A 14,821-nucleotide genomic window follows, 5' to 3' on the forward strand; every position below is an offset into this window, starting at 1 on the left:
TTGGATATTTGGAGAAATTCCTTCAAAGAAGGGGCATTCAGACATTGGAACACATTACCCAGAGAAGGGATGAAGTCACCATCATTTGGAAGGGTTTGAAAAATATGTGGATATGTCATGTAGGGACAGGGTTTAGTGGTGGACCTGGCAGTATTAGGTTAATGGCTGCTGGGCTTGATGATCCTGGAGGTCTTTTCCTACCTAAATGATTCTTCAGTATCAGGCTAAGAGTTTCAGAGCTAAAAGAGCTCAAGGGCAGGCCTCATGTCCACCTGGAGCTCCTTAGGCTGATCAACTTAAAGATGCTGAAAAAATAATAATGATAATCCCTGAATTCAGTCATAGAATCACAGAACCATTAATGTTGGAAAAGCCCTCTAAGATCATGGAGTCCAGCTGACCCATGGTCATTTCCCTGGCTGTCCTCACACTGTCTTCTTTTCAGAAGAAAATATTGTCACGTCTTTATGGTCTGTGGAAACTTTGGCAAATAAAATAACATGGACAGTCAGAGCTGAGTAGACTACAAACCCTGGACTTAAAACTTAAGGATGAAAGGATCAATGAGGAGCACCAGAGAACGGTTTCTACATCATCTTTGTCCTGCAGTGCCCTTACAGGAACCTCTACAAGAAAGGGAACAGGAGAAGAGCACAGTTTAATTTGCCTCAGATTGGTCAAGTTTCTTCAGAAATTCTGAGTCACTAAACCACTTGTGACCACAATTTGCCCAAGATCTGACCTATGTGAGCATCAACAGGCCTAGAGCAGTCCCAAGGAAATCCCCAGGACTTTTTCTGCACTGAAAAACTTTGTGGTCATTATTGCTTAGGTCTTTGTAGTCTAAGCACTTCCCAGAAGCTGAAATGGTGGAGTCTGAATACAAACTAATAGGCATTGAAATTAATAAGGAGATTCAAATTAAAGAATAAAAAGGAAATGGTTCATGACTCATGTAAAATATTAAGTAAATGTAGTGGAAGGAAATTTGCCTTTAATTAGTGTTAAAATGGAGCAGGGAGGGCATGATGGACTGCAGTGGAAAAAAAAGAGGGCTCAGGGTACTAAATGCAGAAAATTATCACTTTGCATTTTCATGCAGTCCTTGTGGGGATTTTCTTGTTATGTGTGCCTCAAAGATGCTTCTCAAGGCTTGTTTCTAACTACAGGTTGCAGGTGTTTGAAACCAATCAATCAACCAGCTTACTCTGACTCTGTGAGAGATGTTTTTAGTTCTAATGCTCTCTTAGGGAGGTGGAAGGGGTAAAAAGATTTTTGTGTCTTGAAGTCATGCTTTTGGCACAAAAAGGAATAAATTTTGACTTTGTACTTTGCAAAGGCTCAGAGTGTGACCATCCCCTTTTAAGAGGCTTTATCTGGTGTAGGAAAAGGGAGTACTTGGATATATTTGCTTCCTTCAAAAAGCACAGAAAGCTTTTCTGGAAACTCAAGCTCTGCCTTTCTGACCCTGCTAATCAGGAAACCCCATGTAAATGCTTTTCCCCTCTTAGTGAAGCTGCGTTCCTCTGCTCTCTGAACTGCCTAATCACCAAATATTTGTGCTGGCCACAGGTGGGAAAAGCATGGTAATGGGTCATAATTCAGCCCAGCCCAGCATAACCTTGTTTCCCTTATAAACTAACATGCAGCTGTCTTCTGGTTAGACATAAAGTGGCCTAATTTTGGAGGGATTGAGAGGTGAGCCATTTCAGGGAGAGGAAAATTAATTTTATTTTAATGATGTGAGCTGTTATGTCTATCAGAGCACTGAATGCTTTCTTTACACTTGGACGCAGTCGTTGACAGAGGCACTGCCAGCCTGTAAAATTTTTTTTCCCCCCATTAAATTAGATAAGCTCACTTTGTGGTTATATCTTTGAGTCTGATTGAACAAATGTAGCAATTTATCCAGGCGTTACAGGATTTCCCCGTGGATGCCTGATGAGAGCTGCTCCATGAGGATGATACACTTAATTAAAAAGCAGAAGCTGAAGACTGATACAGATGTATCCTGACACAGCAGCTGGGTTTGTGTCAGGGTCTCTTTGCTTATTGGAAGTGAAGTGGGGGGGGGATGAGGAGGAATCAGGGCTCTCATTAGAGGGAGGAATAAAGCCAGATCCCAGAGTGTGTTATACAATGAAGTTTTAACATCATCCCTGCTGTGAGTCAGTGTGGGATCCACACAGGGTGTTTGGCATAGTGGGTTTACCTTGTTTATTCCTTAGTATGATGTTGTGGGGTTATGGGGGGTCCCAGCCCTGCTGGTTTGTTTATTCCCACTCAGTGGGGCTGGGAAACCATCAGAGAAGGGAATTTGTGGGTGTCCTTGAAGAAAAATCAATGTGGGGTGTCCAAGCCTCTTTTGCTTGGGTAATAAAAGAGCAATGTATTGGTGATTGCCCTTTTTTCATCCCACACGCCCCCAAATCTCCCATCTTTGGGCAGAAAACCCCCTTGATACCCTGGTCTCTCCCTTTATTTCAAAAGGAATTAAAACAAGTGACAGTATTTTTCTTTCCCAGTAGAGGGAAGTGTTGGCTAAACTGTATTTTACGCACTACAGCCTCATGGCACCTCGTGCTAAAGGAGCTTCTCACAGCACTTATCCCAGGTAGTAAAAGGGTTTATAAAAAGTTGAGGTCTGTAGAAAGCAAAAGCACTTCACTGACTGCTAGCAGGGTGGGAGGGCATGGAGAAACCTTTCCAATTCTGAAGGGAAATACTTTTTTTTTTTTGTTTTTCCAAATTGAATTTTGCAAGAAAAAAGGACTTTTAACCTTTTATTTGGTTGTTTAAGAAAAAAAAAAAAAAAACCAAAAAACAACAAAACAGAATACGTTTTAAACTAAAACTTTTCCCCAAGCTCAGGCTTTCATGAACTGCATATTTTTCAGACTTGTTCCTTTAAAAGGCAGTGACAAATGTCACTGAGCTAAAAAAAAGGCTCTGTGAGCATCTTTGGGAGAACAAATGGATTTTTGCAACCAGCAGTGCTGTCTATAAACCCTTTAAGAATGCAGTACTCACTTTGTGGGGAAAAAGGTATTTTTTTGGAGAGAAGTGAAGAGAAAGATGACACCAACTGATCTCCTGTAGTATTTTTTTTGCTGCTGGTACTTACTCCCACCTGACATGCACATTTATTAGATTTCAGCTGACTTGCCTGAATTTTTTCAGACATTCAGTGAGCCAGCTTTACCTGACTTCTTCTTGCAGACAGGAAGATTTTGGCAAGGCAGCACGGATTTAATAGTTTTTTTCTGTCTCTGATCAGCTTGTCTATGGGGTTCCAATTAGCATGGCTACTGCATGATTATTAGTTTGCACTAGGACGTCTCCTGTGCCAAGGGTGTTCCCAACTTGCTGTGGGACTTGGAGATGCTGCTTTCATTGTGGGCTCCTGGGTTACATTTCTGTGTCTTCTGAAGGGAGGCAATTTAAAAAGGGGAACGCAAAGAGCATATAAATGCTTGAAAAGTGGGGGAAAGGATTCTTTTTTTGGGGGGTGGAAAATGGGGGAGCCATATCTGTCCTGCTCCTGCCATGGAAGAAATTTTAAAGGTAGCTTTCCTTCTCTTGTACTGCCTCCTACCTTTTATTAATCTGATTTATTCCCTTTGTAAATATTGCTGGTTTTTTTCTATAAGCTGAGTTCAGACTGAGCTGATTTCATTATCACAGGATTGAGGATTTGCTAGTATTATGAGTAATTTCTGTATTTGTAAAGACACATGAAACAGATGGGTCATCCTGGTGCTTCAACAAGGTTTTAACAGTGTTTCCTTCCTCCGCAAAAAAAGCAGTAGAGTTAAAAATTTACAGAGGAATTCTCTTATGGACTGCAAAAGAAAGACAAGAAATTTTTCAGAACCAGTGGATGGGACATTAGGTGAAATTTTGTGGCTTTTCCCTCCTTTCCCTGGCTGTGTTACTAAATCTTTGACATTGAGATGCTGCTTGCTCTTCACCTTGAGATCACTGCTATTGCAGCTCTGAAGGAAGAAGGGAGGACAGAGGATTTACATTCATAAATTGAGTGGAGTAAGAATGGGATGGAAGAGACTATAAAAATATGTTCATATATAATAGTATAAGATTTTTATTTTATATAAAAAGTATAAATATATTTTACATAAAATAAATATCTTCATATACATGTATTTATATTTTTATATAAAATAAAAATTCCCTCAAACTTTCTATTCAGCCCCAAAACACAGACCAACACCTGTTGTGTCATCAGCACAGAGCACTGTGCTGCAGTCTATGAATCACAGATCACTGAGACTGGAGAAAAGCTCCAAGATCATTGAATCCAGCCATTAAATTTACTCCTCCTTCATAGGAAGCAGCAGGAGGTTCATGTGTCTTCTCTCTGTATAAGCCTAACTACCTCATTATAATATTTTTTAGCTGTTTGGGGCAAGAAATGCCATTTTTTGACGTCTTGGCTCTGTATTAGGAGTTTCTGAAGGTCTGAATAACCCCACCAGGGATGCTCGTTCTGTTGCCCAAGAACTGGGAGTGTTTCTGGGTGCAGAGAGCACTGATGGGGTGGGACCATACTGTGACCATCCCAGTGTGGAGGATTTCCAGCAGAGCTCTGCAGCTGGGATGAGCAGTGGGACCCCAGCAGCCATCCTTCCACAGCTTTCTCACTCTGGTGTGAGTTCTTTTCTTGGTTGAATTTAAATATGATGTTGGAAATCCACTAAATATCACTGAAAATAGGTCGTTTCTCATGTAATTTAGAAGTGTCCTGCAGAGATGTGTTGGCACAGTGGCTGAGATGCCAAGGACTCAGCATTTGCCTTTATGGGGTTGAAGATGTGCCCACCCCATAATCTCTTTGGGTCCTCATGAGAACCTGCTTCCCTTTGGGCAGCCACTCTTCAGCCTCATGTTGAGAGGTTAACATTTGAGGATTTGTCTTCCATTTTCTTCTGCCTTTCACATCTTTCTGTGCTGTCTAAGCTTTCACAGGCTCTGTTCCCCAGGTCAATAATTTTCTGCCTTTTTGGGTCTTCATTCCCCTCCATCTCCCATAGTTTGTAGTCTTTTTCCAGTCTATGACCTCCACTCCCTCTTCTCCTTCTCTCTTCTTCCTCACCCAGCTCTTCCTATGACACACTCCATCATTTCCTGCATTTCCAGAGTTTTTGCACATTTTGAATCCTTCAGTCAATAGTTCCCTTGAGCATGAGCTTGTCCTTGAGTGGACACCTGCTCTCCCTCAGCTGTGCCCTCTTCTTGAGTGAAAAAGTTTCTCTTCCCAGAGCCACTGCAGCCCCTCAGTTTAGGGTCTTCATTCCCCTCCATCTCCCATTGTTTGTAATCTTTTTCCAGTCTCTGACCTCCACTCCCTCTTTTCAGCTCCTTCTCTCTTCTTCCTCACCCAACTCTTCCTATGATACACTCCATCATTTCCTGCATTTCCAGAGTTTTTGCACATTTTGAATCCTTCAGTCAATAGTTCCCTTGAGCATGAGCTTGTCCTTGAGTGGACACCTGCTCTTCCTCAGCTGTCCCCTCTTCTTGAGTGAACAACTTTCTCCCCAGAGCCACTGCAGCCCCTCAGTTTTTTCCCTCAATGATCTCTTTTCCCAGCACCTTTCTCCACCCTGAGCTGCTGTCACCTGAGTGTTTTTACAGCTGCACACTTTCTCTCCAGGGTGGCAGCAGACACTTCCCAAAACATCACTGAGGCAGTAAAGCAATGCCAGCCTCCTGATTGTCCTGTTTTACCTCAGTAATTTCAGGGTTTTTTTCAGAAGTTTCTTTCACTTTTACTACCTTGAATACTTCATGTGGCTGGAAAATCCTCTTCATCTATGTCTATCCATTCATGATCTTCCCTGTCACTGCTGGGCAGCTTATTTTGGGTGAAAGCTGCTGTTCTCACTCATCAGACTTGCCGTGCTGTAACCATGATCCGGGGAGCTGTTCCTTGAGGCTGCGAGCTCTGGGTCACTCCCAGCTGACACGCACATTTATTAGGATTTGGGAGGATCGGGGTTTGGTTGGGGGTGATCAGAAGGTCCAGCTTTGGCACTGCTGCTGTGTCCTGCTGCCAGTGCCTCTCCTTTGTCCCCTCAGCCCTGGTTAAACCTTCTCTCTCTCCAAGGTCCTCATGGCACCCCAGCTTCCACTGCCGCTTCCCCCTCTCCTTCCCCATCCCACCTTTCTTCTCCCCAGTCGCGTTCATCCCACTTCGCTCCCTAGACCATGGCACCACATGTGACACTTGGGCTTAGTGGCAGACTTGGCTATGCTGGTTTAAGAGTTGGACTTGATGCTCTTGGAGGTATTTTCCAAAATAAATGAGTCTATGACAACATCGCTCCCTCACCGCGCTTCCCAACGCCAAACTAAACAAGCCTATGACCCTAGCAGTCCATCATCCCGCTTCACGGTGCCATTTCTCATCCCCTTCTTCTCAGCTCTTCTCATCCATCCTTCCTCCCCACCATTCCCCTGCCGTCATTCCCCGCCTGTCCCTCAGCCTTGCTCCGCTTCCCGGCCTGCTCCCGCTGCCTGCCCGCCATTTCCCCTCAGGCCCTGCCCCCACCGGCGGCAGGGGGCGCTGCGGGGCCGCCCCGGCCGCGCTCGGCGGGGCGGGCGGCGCCTCCCTCCCTCCGTCCCTCCATCCCTCCCGCCTTCCATCCCTCTATCCCTCCCTCCATCCCTCCCCACTCCCCCCCAGCCCGCCCGCCCGGCCGGGGCTGCGCTGGCTCCGCTCCGCTCCCGCGGCAGCCGCACAGACGGCGCGGCGGCTCCGAGCCATGCGCGCTCGGCGGCGGGCGGGCAGCGCGCTCCGCGCACGGCAGCCGGGCCCTTCCTCCCCGCGGGACGGGACCGCTCGCGGACTAAAACTCTGTGGATACAATGAAGTGGCTCTGGGACTCTTGGTTTAGCAGGAAAAATTAAATAAACCCCAATGTAAGTTTCTCTCTTTTTATTTTGTTCGTTGGTTGGTTTGCTCGGTAATAAAATGATAATAAAAAGGAAGAAACGGAAAGGATTCCCGGTTCAGAGCGTGTCGCGGAGGAGGAATGAGTAGTGCCGGGGTTTTCCCTAACCCAAAGTTTCCCTGGAGGTGGCACCGGCACCGCGACCGTCCCGTCCGAGCAGGGCGGCGTGGAGGGACCGGGGCTGGAGCAGAGGGAAGTTGGCGCAGCAAAGCTTGCTATATCCTCTGTGGAAGCAGAGGATATAGAATCATATAGGTGTAGATGCATATTGCTGTTTAAAGGTAATTCTGGCAGAGATTCGCTTTAGTCTCCGTCTTGCTTCCGCACCCAGAAGTGCCGGGAAGAACAAACAGCGCAGAAAATACTCTGCAATTGTTCAGTGGTTGTTATCCGGTGTCAGATGTGTTGGAGTGGAAATCTAGTGGCAGGTGTTGAAGGGAAGAAATGAGCTGGACTGGTCATTTCTGTAACGGCAGGGAAAATGTATCATTCTTCCATATGGTAAGGGTGTTACTGGTATTACTTGTTGTAAGAACTGACATATTTTAAATGTGTTTCTTAATGGCACCAAGTTGTTTGTAGAACACATTGGCTTAAAAAAAATGGAGTTTTACCTGGCACAAATTAAAACTTGACTTGTCCCATGTAAATAAAAGTGAACTGGGGAGAGCTCTGCTGCACTCCAGCAAGGTGATCATGTTTTTATCAAGGCAGCCCTGAGGGGAACAGTAACATACTGGGAACACAGTGAGAGAGAGAACAAAAGCTGAATTAAAGCAAAACTTATGCAGCCGAAGTGTGGCTGCAATGGAAATAAATCAGACCTTTCCATTTTATTTTTTCTTGGAGATTTGGATGAGGAGGTGGAGATGAGCTTCTAAAAAGTGAATAAGCACACGAGCCAGGCACATCTATGGCAACAGGTCTCGTTTTGCCATGCAGAGGCTGAGCTGAGCCTTGCGAGTGCTTGAGCCAAGCTTTTCCAGTCGCAGCCGGGGCAGTGGCTGCTCCTGCAGATGAGCCTTGGATCCGGAGGAGTTGGTGGCCCCGATTTCTCCCACTGTCGGGCTGGCGAGCAGCTCTTCCCAAAACACAGGGTGCATGGTGGAATAAACACGGTGATTCAAAGAGGATTTGTCAATACTAAAAATAAACAGGCCCACAGATGTGTCCTAGAGGGTCATGTCCAGGCACAGCATTTTCGGGGCCAATGAGCCGATTTCGGCGATTTTCCGTCTGTGTGTCCTGTCCAAGGTGCTGAAGTTCATTTTGCTGCAATTTCCCGGGATTTCGGGGCTTGGCAGAACTGGTCTTGGAGGCTTCCTGTGGTCTTAAACCGGCGAGGGGGTTCTCCCCCGGGTGGCATAAAGAAAAAGCAGGGATGTGTTTTCAGACACGTATATTTGATCCGTGCTTTTGGCGTGGGGAAGCAGACCAGGTGGAGACGCAGATGGATCCGGCAGATCCTATAAGCTTGTGGTGGCAGAGAATTGGAAAGGTCAGAGCTGTGAGGCAGTGAGGAGTGAAGCCCTCTTATTCGAATGGACCAAGAGAGTGGTGGTTTTGGAAGTGTTACTTCTGCTGGTTTGGGTGCATTGCCTTATGAGACATAGTTCCCAAAAAGTTGAGGGGAGCCCTGCGTCAGGACAGGATGGGAATGATACAGCTGGAATTGGAGTGATGTCCACTGGTTTTGTTAATATTTTTTAATCTGGTGTAACCTTTTCAAGTGGCAGATGTGGTTGACAGAGAGCTTCAGAGACAGAAGATCCTTAATAAAAAATATTGTGTCTTTTTGGGGCAAACGTCTCAACATGTAAGCAATGGAAGTTGTGGTATTTTTAGATTAATGTGCCAAAAGCTCTCAGCCTTGAGTAGTGGAATTTATGTAACTTTGGTAGGGGGCAGATCACAGTATTGCCAGAAATAATCACAGATTAATATTTTACTGAACTTGCTCATGACTGGAGTTGGATGTTGTAACATGGTTTTTCTCAGCTCTTGTCGCTCACTCTGAATCATCCATAGGGCAGCTTTGCTCTTCTGTCTGAGGCTCTGAGGGTTTTACAAGCATGAAGGGTCAGCTTCTAAAGCCAGAGTTCTCACACAGAAGTGGTTTGTACTGCAAGGAGCCCTGCAGATTTAAAGCATGCCAGGGCTCTGTACAGTGTGGCAGAACAGATCCTGTTTCATTCCCTCAATCATTCGTCAGAGGTCACAAAGGTATTCAGTTGCATCATTGGGTATGTAGCCTAAATACCTTGACCATGAAGGGGGTATGTAGACCACGAGACTTTGTGACTCTGAATGACAGCCCATGGGTACAGACTTTAAAACTGCAACTGAGTTGAGAGCATTTCATTCCTGGCTTGAACCAGAAAGTGGCCTCGGTTCTCGCTGTGATGGACTAACACCTGTGGCACCAGCTACCACCTCCCAGGACCTTTACATGTGACAGGAAAAGGTTGAGTAGTTGCTGTGTTATTGATCTAAACACGTTGTCAAAATTATGTTTAAAAATTTACTGATGGGAAATGTCATCCTGACTGGGAGATTAATGAAATACAGCTACTTTTAATTTCTTTAAATATCCTATTTATGATGTTAGATGGGGATTTAACTTCTCATTACCTTTTTATGTTCAGTGTCTTGAAAGAATCCTTTGTGCATGTATGGGAGTAAAGAGCATTTTGGGTGGCATCTTAAACCATGTTGGTGATCATTTGGAAATCCTAGTCCTGCTTTCAGAAGGAACTTATTGTCATCTGTTATCACCTTTAGTGCCTTAGTTTTTGAAAGCTCAACTTGAAAAACATAAAAGGGACCTGTTGTTTTCAGAGGGTGGGTGCTCAGTTCTTCCTGAAAATTGCTACCTCGTAAATTGTCTCTGATGATTTACTCCAGAAAATTATAGCCCTGATTGTTAAAAGGTGACAACAACTAATTTCTCAGTTCTCTTAAATAGAACTTTGGTAACTCAGAAGCAGTATCATCCTTAAATATCCGCTTGAATTTCTGCTTTGTGTTTACACATTGTCTTGAGGTAGGGCCTTAATCATGGTATAAAGCAATTTACAGTTGGAGTCCTGTCATTGCTTCTCCCTCTCACCATCTAACCTGGAGCAAAACACATGAAGTATATTGGGTATATTTCTGTTTGCTTGTAGTGAATATCTCTTCCATGGTGCCGTGGATGATTGCAATCAGTTCAGATAAACATGCGTTTATTTATCCTTTAAATAGGATTGTCCTTATGAACACCTACCCAAAGGAAACCCTGGCTATATTTCCATTGGTCTTGGTTTATTATTTACTCTGCAGACCAAACTGAGAAGCCCACTTTGACCTGGCTCCGTCTCTTTGGGTTTCTCTTGCAAAGTGACAGTTTCTAAATCAGGAAGGAAATCAGGTCACATTTCTGGCTCTACAGGATTTATCTCATTGCTCTTCTTTCAAAGTAATTAGAGTTACTAATAATGAGGAAAAGAAAACTTTTCCAGAACTGGAATGTCCCTAACTCCTCTCTCCTTCTGGCAGTTTTTGTGTCACTGAAGAGACCCAGGTAGTTCAGAAACTTTGTTGTGTAGGATCCTTCTGCTCTGTTACACACACAGTGTCTTCCTTTCAATGCAGCTGCAGGTGATCTGCTCACCTTTATAAATATATCTTCTTTCCCCTAGAATTGTGTTTCCTTATTTATTTCCCAATAATTCTGGAGCTGGTGTTACTAGCTCCAGGCTGTCCACTTGTAGTGAGTGAGATCCTAGATTTCAGCTTGGGAGAAGAATAAGAACACATTTATTACAGTTATCCCCTGTCCCCCAGCTGGCTCAGGACAGAGTGATTTTGTTAAATTCATGCAGTACCAGCTGTCACAACCACTGTTTGTACCCCTCCTTTTCTGGTTTCTAATCAGTCTGAGTTCACAGAGGCAACTTCCCATGAAAGATGGCAAAAAGAACCACAAAAAATTCCCTCTCTTCTCACACTCCCACCTTTGAGGAGGTGTAGCTCAGCCTCCCACCAGGAGGTCACCTTGTGAGTCATTAAAGTGCAAAATTTTGTCAAGAGATCCCTTATCTTTCATGGCAAAAACATGCCTCACTGTTCTTTGTATTGAACAAAGCCTTTGTTAATCACTGTTCTGCATAGCAAGAATGGCCTGAGTTTTATTTTTATCATTATATTGCAAGAGCTTTTTGAGTGTAGAGATTTGACACATCAAATAATACTGTTGTACCAAAACATGCAGAAAAAATTAAGCATTCTGCTAAGCTCCAAGTTTTCTCTTTACCCTTTTTTATTTAATTATAAAATTAAAAGTTTACTTTTATGTTGTGGAATAAATAAGTCCATACTTCACTGGACTGTTTATTTCATCTCTCATTTTGAATTGAGTTTTCCCAGTTTGCTAAACTTTTGCTTTTTCCTGCAATGCTGAGAGCCCTGCCAACAGGTTGTAGATTCTTTTTAAAGCTTTCTGGATTTCAAAGGCACCAAAACTGTTCTGCACCCAAGTTACTGTTTGAAAGATATCTGCAACTTGTACTTTATTAGTTTTTAATCCAACTCTAGTATTAAATATCTAAAAAAGTTTTACTGATTTTATTTGCAAGTGTATAAAAGCTAGGTGACTGAATGCAGATCATGGGCACAATTAAGGTGTGTTGGAAGAAATGAGTTCTTTTTCAATATTCATGGCACTTGAAGGCTGACTGTGAACACTAAGCCAGATTTCAGGGTTTTCAAGGGGTCTTGGGAGGTGGGAGTTGGGCCTGAAGTTTTTTTCCCTGCTGATTTTAAGTCTTTAGAGAAAACAAAAAAATCTTCTTTATCTTTTTTTATACAAAGTTATAGAAAACTTGTTCATGGGCAATTTTTTTTTAAGATCAAATAGCTGAAGATAGATTAGAGACTAACTTTTTAATCCAAAATCCATTCTTAAACACTGTATTAGTTCTAAAGGTATTTTTCTATGTTTCTTTTCTTTATCATAATGAAATGGAAAATTTGACCCCCTAAAATAGACAGTTTTGTTAGAGGCTGGATACACCACTGGTGCTCCTGGCTGGCTTGCAGCAAGTTGGGTCTAACAAGCTTTTCTTCAGGTTTAACAGAACCTTGGTCTTGGGAAACCAAAACAGGACAGCACAGAGGGATCAGTTCTGGTTATTTCCTGAGGAAAAAAAATCCCCCCCTGTAGGAACCAGCTCAGATTTTGTGCCCCACTGCCAGCCCATTGCAGCCCCCCGAGGAGCGTCCCTGCTGCAATGTCAGACACTGCCCTGGGAAACGAACTTTAAAGAAAGAGATGATAAAGAAAAAAAAAACAAAAAAGCCCCCTCCCCATGGTGTAAAGCTCATAAAGAGGAGCAACTCTGTCAAGAAGTTTTTGTTTTTAACCAGTCATGCAGCCACCAGAAGCGGGCAGAGGTTTAGGGAGAGCAATGTTAGCGGGAGGCTTTTGGGAGAGGAGAAAGGAGCATCATTAAAGTGTTACAGCCTGACCTGTAGACAGGCACTTAGTGTTGTCTGAGGCCTGACACGCTGCTAGCACGTTACATAATGCACAATTATAAAATCACACTAAAGCCTCTTTAAAATACCTGCCTGATTATAACAGGGTAATTATGCCGCGTTTAATAGAGCTGCGTGCTGCGGGGAAGGGACCCCCCTGCACCAAACTTGTTCCTGCGCCTTCCACCCCGGATGCAGCCGGCGGTGCCAAACCCTTGGAAGCCCTAGACCCTCCAAAAGCCCCTCGGGTGTGTGCCTGTGCCCCGTTTCGCTCTCGTGTTACAGGGCTTGTCCTTTCCTTCCGGACGCATTTCTGGCTCTCGCTGCTCCCCATATTAGTCCAGCCAGCGCGGCGTGACGCGGCCGCCCTCTCTCGCTCCCTCCCCGGGGCCGAGCACATCGCCTCCGGTGCATTCCCTAGCTCGGTCCCCAGCCTCCGACACGGCACATCGCCTCGGGTGCGTCCCCAGCCCGGTCCCCAGCCCTGTCCCCAGCCTCCGCCACCGCGCATCGCCCCCGGCGCGTCCCCAGCCGGGTCCCAGCCTCCGCCGCCGCGCTGTGCCCCGCAGCTCCCCTGCTGCCGGAGGGGCAAAGGCCAGCCGTGTCTGCAGCGAGAGGGTCTGCACAGCACTGCAAGTATCTTGACAACTTTTTAAATTTATTTTTCCCCACCCCCCCGTCTTTATCTCTTTTCAACAGCGTCTCACGTCGGGAGGTCTGGTGCGGCTCGGTGCCCGCGTGTAGTTCCCATTCAGCGGTGAGCTCTGGGTCCCTTGGGAGATCGCCCCAAGTTCCCCGGCTTTGCCGAGGTTCTCGCAGCTCTTCCTTTGCCCTCGTCCATCAAACAGAGGGATGAGTCCTCTCCTCGGCTCTGCCGGCGTAAATCCAGATCGATTTGTTCGACTTCAGCAGAGCTAATCCAGATTTACACAGCCCTTTCCCCGAGGACTTCCCCCGTTTTTCGCTCCGGGAGACCGTCAGTGGGCCAATGTCAAAATACATCTGATCTAGGCAGATTCCCTGTCTACAGATATTAATTATTGCCTGGGAAAAGTTTCTGAGGAAGAGCAGTTGGATTTGAAAACAATATACAAATTCTGTTGCTAATTTTAGAAAGTAAGGGGGATTTTTCCCCCTCCTGTTGAAACTAAATATAATTTGAAAGATAATGTACAAAGACTTAAATATAGCCTGCAATTATACATGGCATATGAATAGTTTCTCTTGGTTTTAACATGTTTGGTTTATTTTTCCATCTTTCTTAGCAGGCAGCTGTTAGATAAAGGGAGAAAAGTAAATAGTTGTTATGAAACCATACGTCATAGCTACAAGGAATAATTAAGAAAAAGGAATTAGCATAATTATATGGGAAGATAAAGACTAAACAAATCCTTTCTGTGCTTCATCCCCTTGCCACATCATTTTATGACACCTCTGTAGTAGTACTTTAGCTAAAGAAGTACTTGAGAACTTCTAGAACAAATTTCCTGTAGGTCCATCATGTTCCTGCTCCTGCTGGATTCATGCAGTTTTGAACTGAGGCTCTGGATCCTTCACAGGAAGATGAAATTGGGGTAGAAGGTTTCCTAAGAAAATCCCTAGGTTCTTGAGTTCCCTTGCCCTTGGTGGAAATTTTACTTGAGTTATACTGAGTTTGCTTTTCTATGAATTTGCTCAACTTGACAACCTCCAAAAGTTTTGTTGCGTCCACACGGTGCCTGAGCAAGCACCTGCAAGGTGTACAGATGTCCTGGCGTGAACACCTTGCTTTTTCTGGCAGTTGTGAAACACAGCTCTGCTCCTCAAGTGCTGTTACATCTGGAAAAAATTGTTCTTTTGGTTAAAAGTTTCTTGGGTTTTTCCCTGTCTTGGGAAACCTGAACAGTGCTGGGCTGGCGGGTCTTGCTCTGAGTGTTGTGTGCTCAATAGTCAGGACCCAGTAAAGCTTTTTAGCTGCTTCTAAGGACAGGCCAGAAGGAACCTGGGAACACTGCACTGGGTCACATATCACCTATTTTTACATAGGTATGGAGAATGGCATAAAAGACCCGCAAAATAATAAAAAGAGTACTTAAAAGACACCCCAAAATGATGGCTGTAGACTCCTGGGAACAAGGCAAGTGGCTGTGTATGAGGCTGTGATCCAAAAACATTGAAATATTCTGGGCTGTGGTTTTCTTTTATTAATTAGTCTAAGTGATGTTCAGAACCTGAAACCAAGGCTTTTAGACACATCTCTGGTGCCTAATTCTGCTCAGTATCTCATAACAGGGTGAATCAGGAGGCTGTTTATTGAAGTCAGTGATGCAGTGTCGATGTAAAAGCGACAG

The 14,821-nt window shown here is 44.6% G+C and overlaps 1 protein-coding gene across 1 annotated transcript in view; it reads left to right on the forward strand.

The window, feature by feature from the left end:
• The first annotated feature begins 6,781 nt into the window (after positions 1–6,781).
• Positions 6,782–14,821, forward strand: part of LOC121363719 (sodium channel protein type 5 subunit alpha-like) — a 214,797-nt gene continuing 206,757 nt past the window's right edge. Inside the window, exon 1 of the mRNA XM_041486335.1 lies at positions 6,782–6,942. The gene's annotated coding sequence lies outside the window, so the exon portion shown is untranslated. The remainder of the gene's footprint in view (positions 6,943–14,821) is intronic.

Source organism: Pyrgilauda ruficollis, unplaced genomic scaffold (genome assembly GCF_017590135.1).
Source record: "Pyrgilauda ruficollis isolate IOZ18807 unplaced genomic scaffold, ASM1759013v1 scaffold12, whole genome shotgun sequence".
Lineage (NCBI taxonomy): Eukaryota > Metazoa > Chordata > Aves > Passeriformes > Passeridae > Pyrgilauda > Pyrgilauda ruficollis.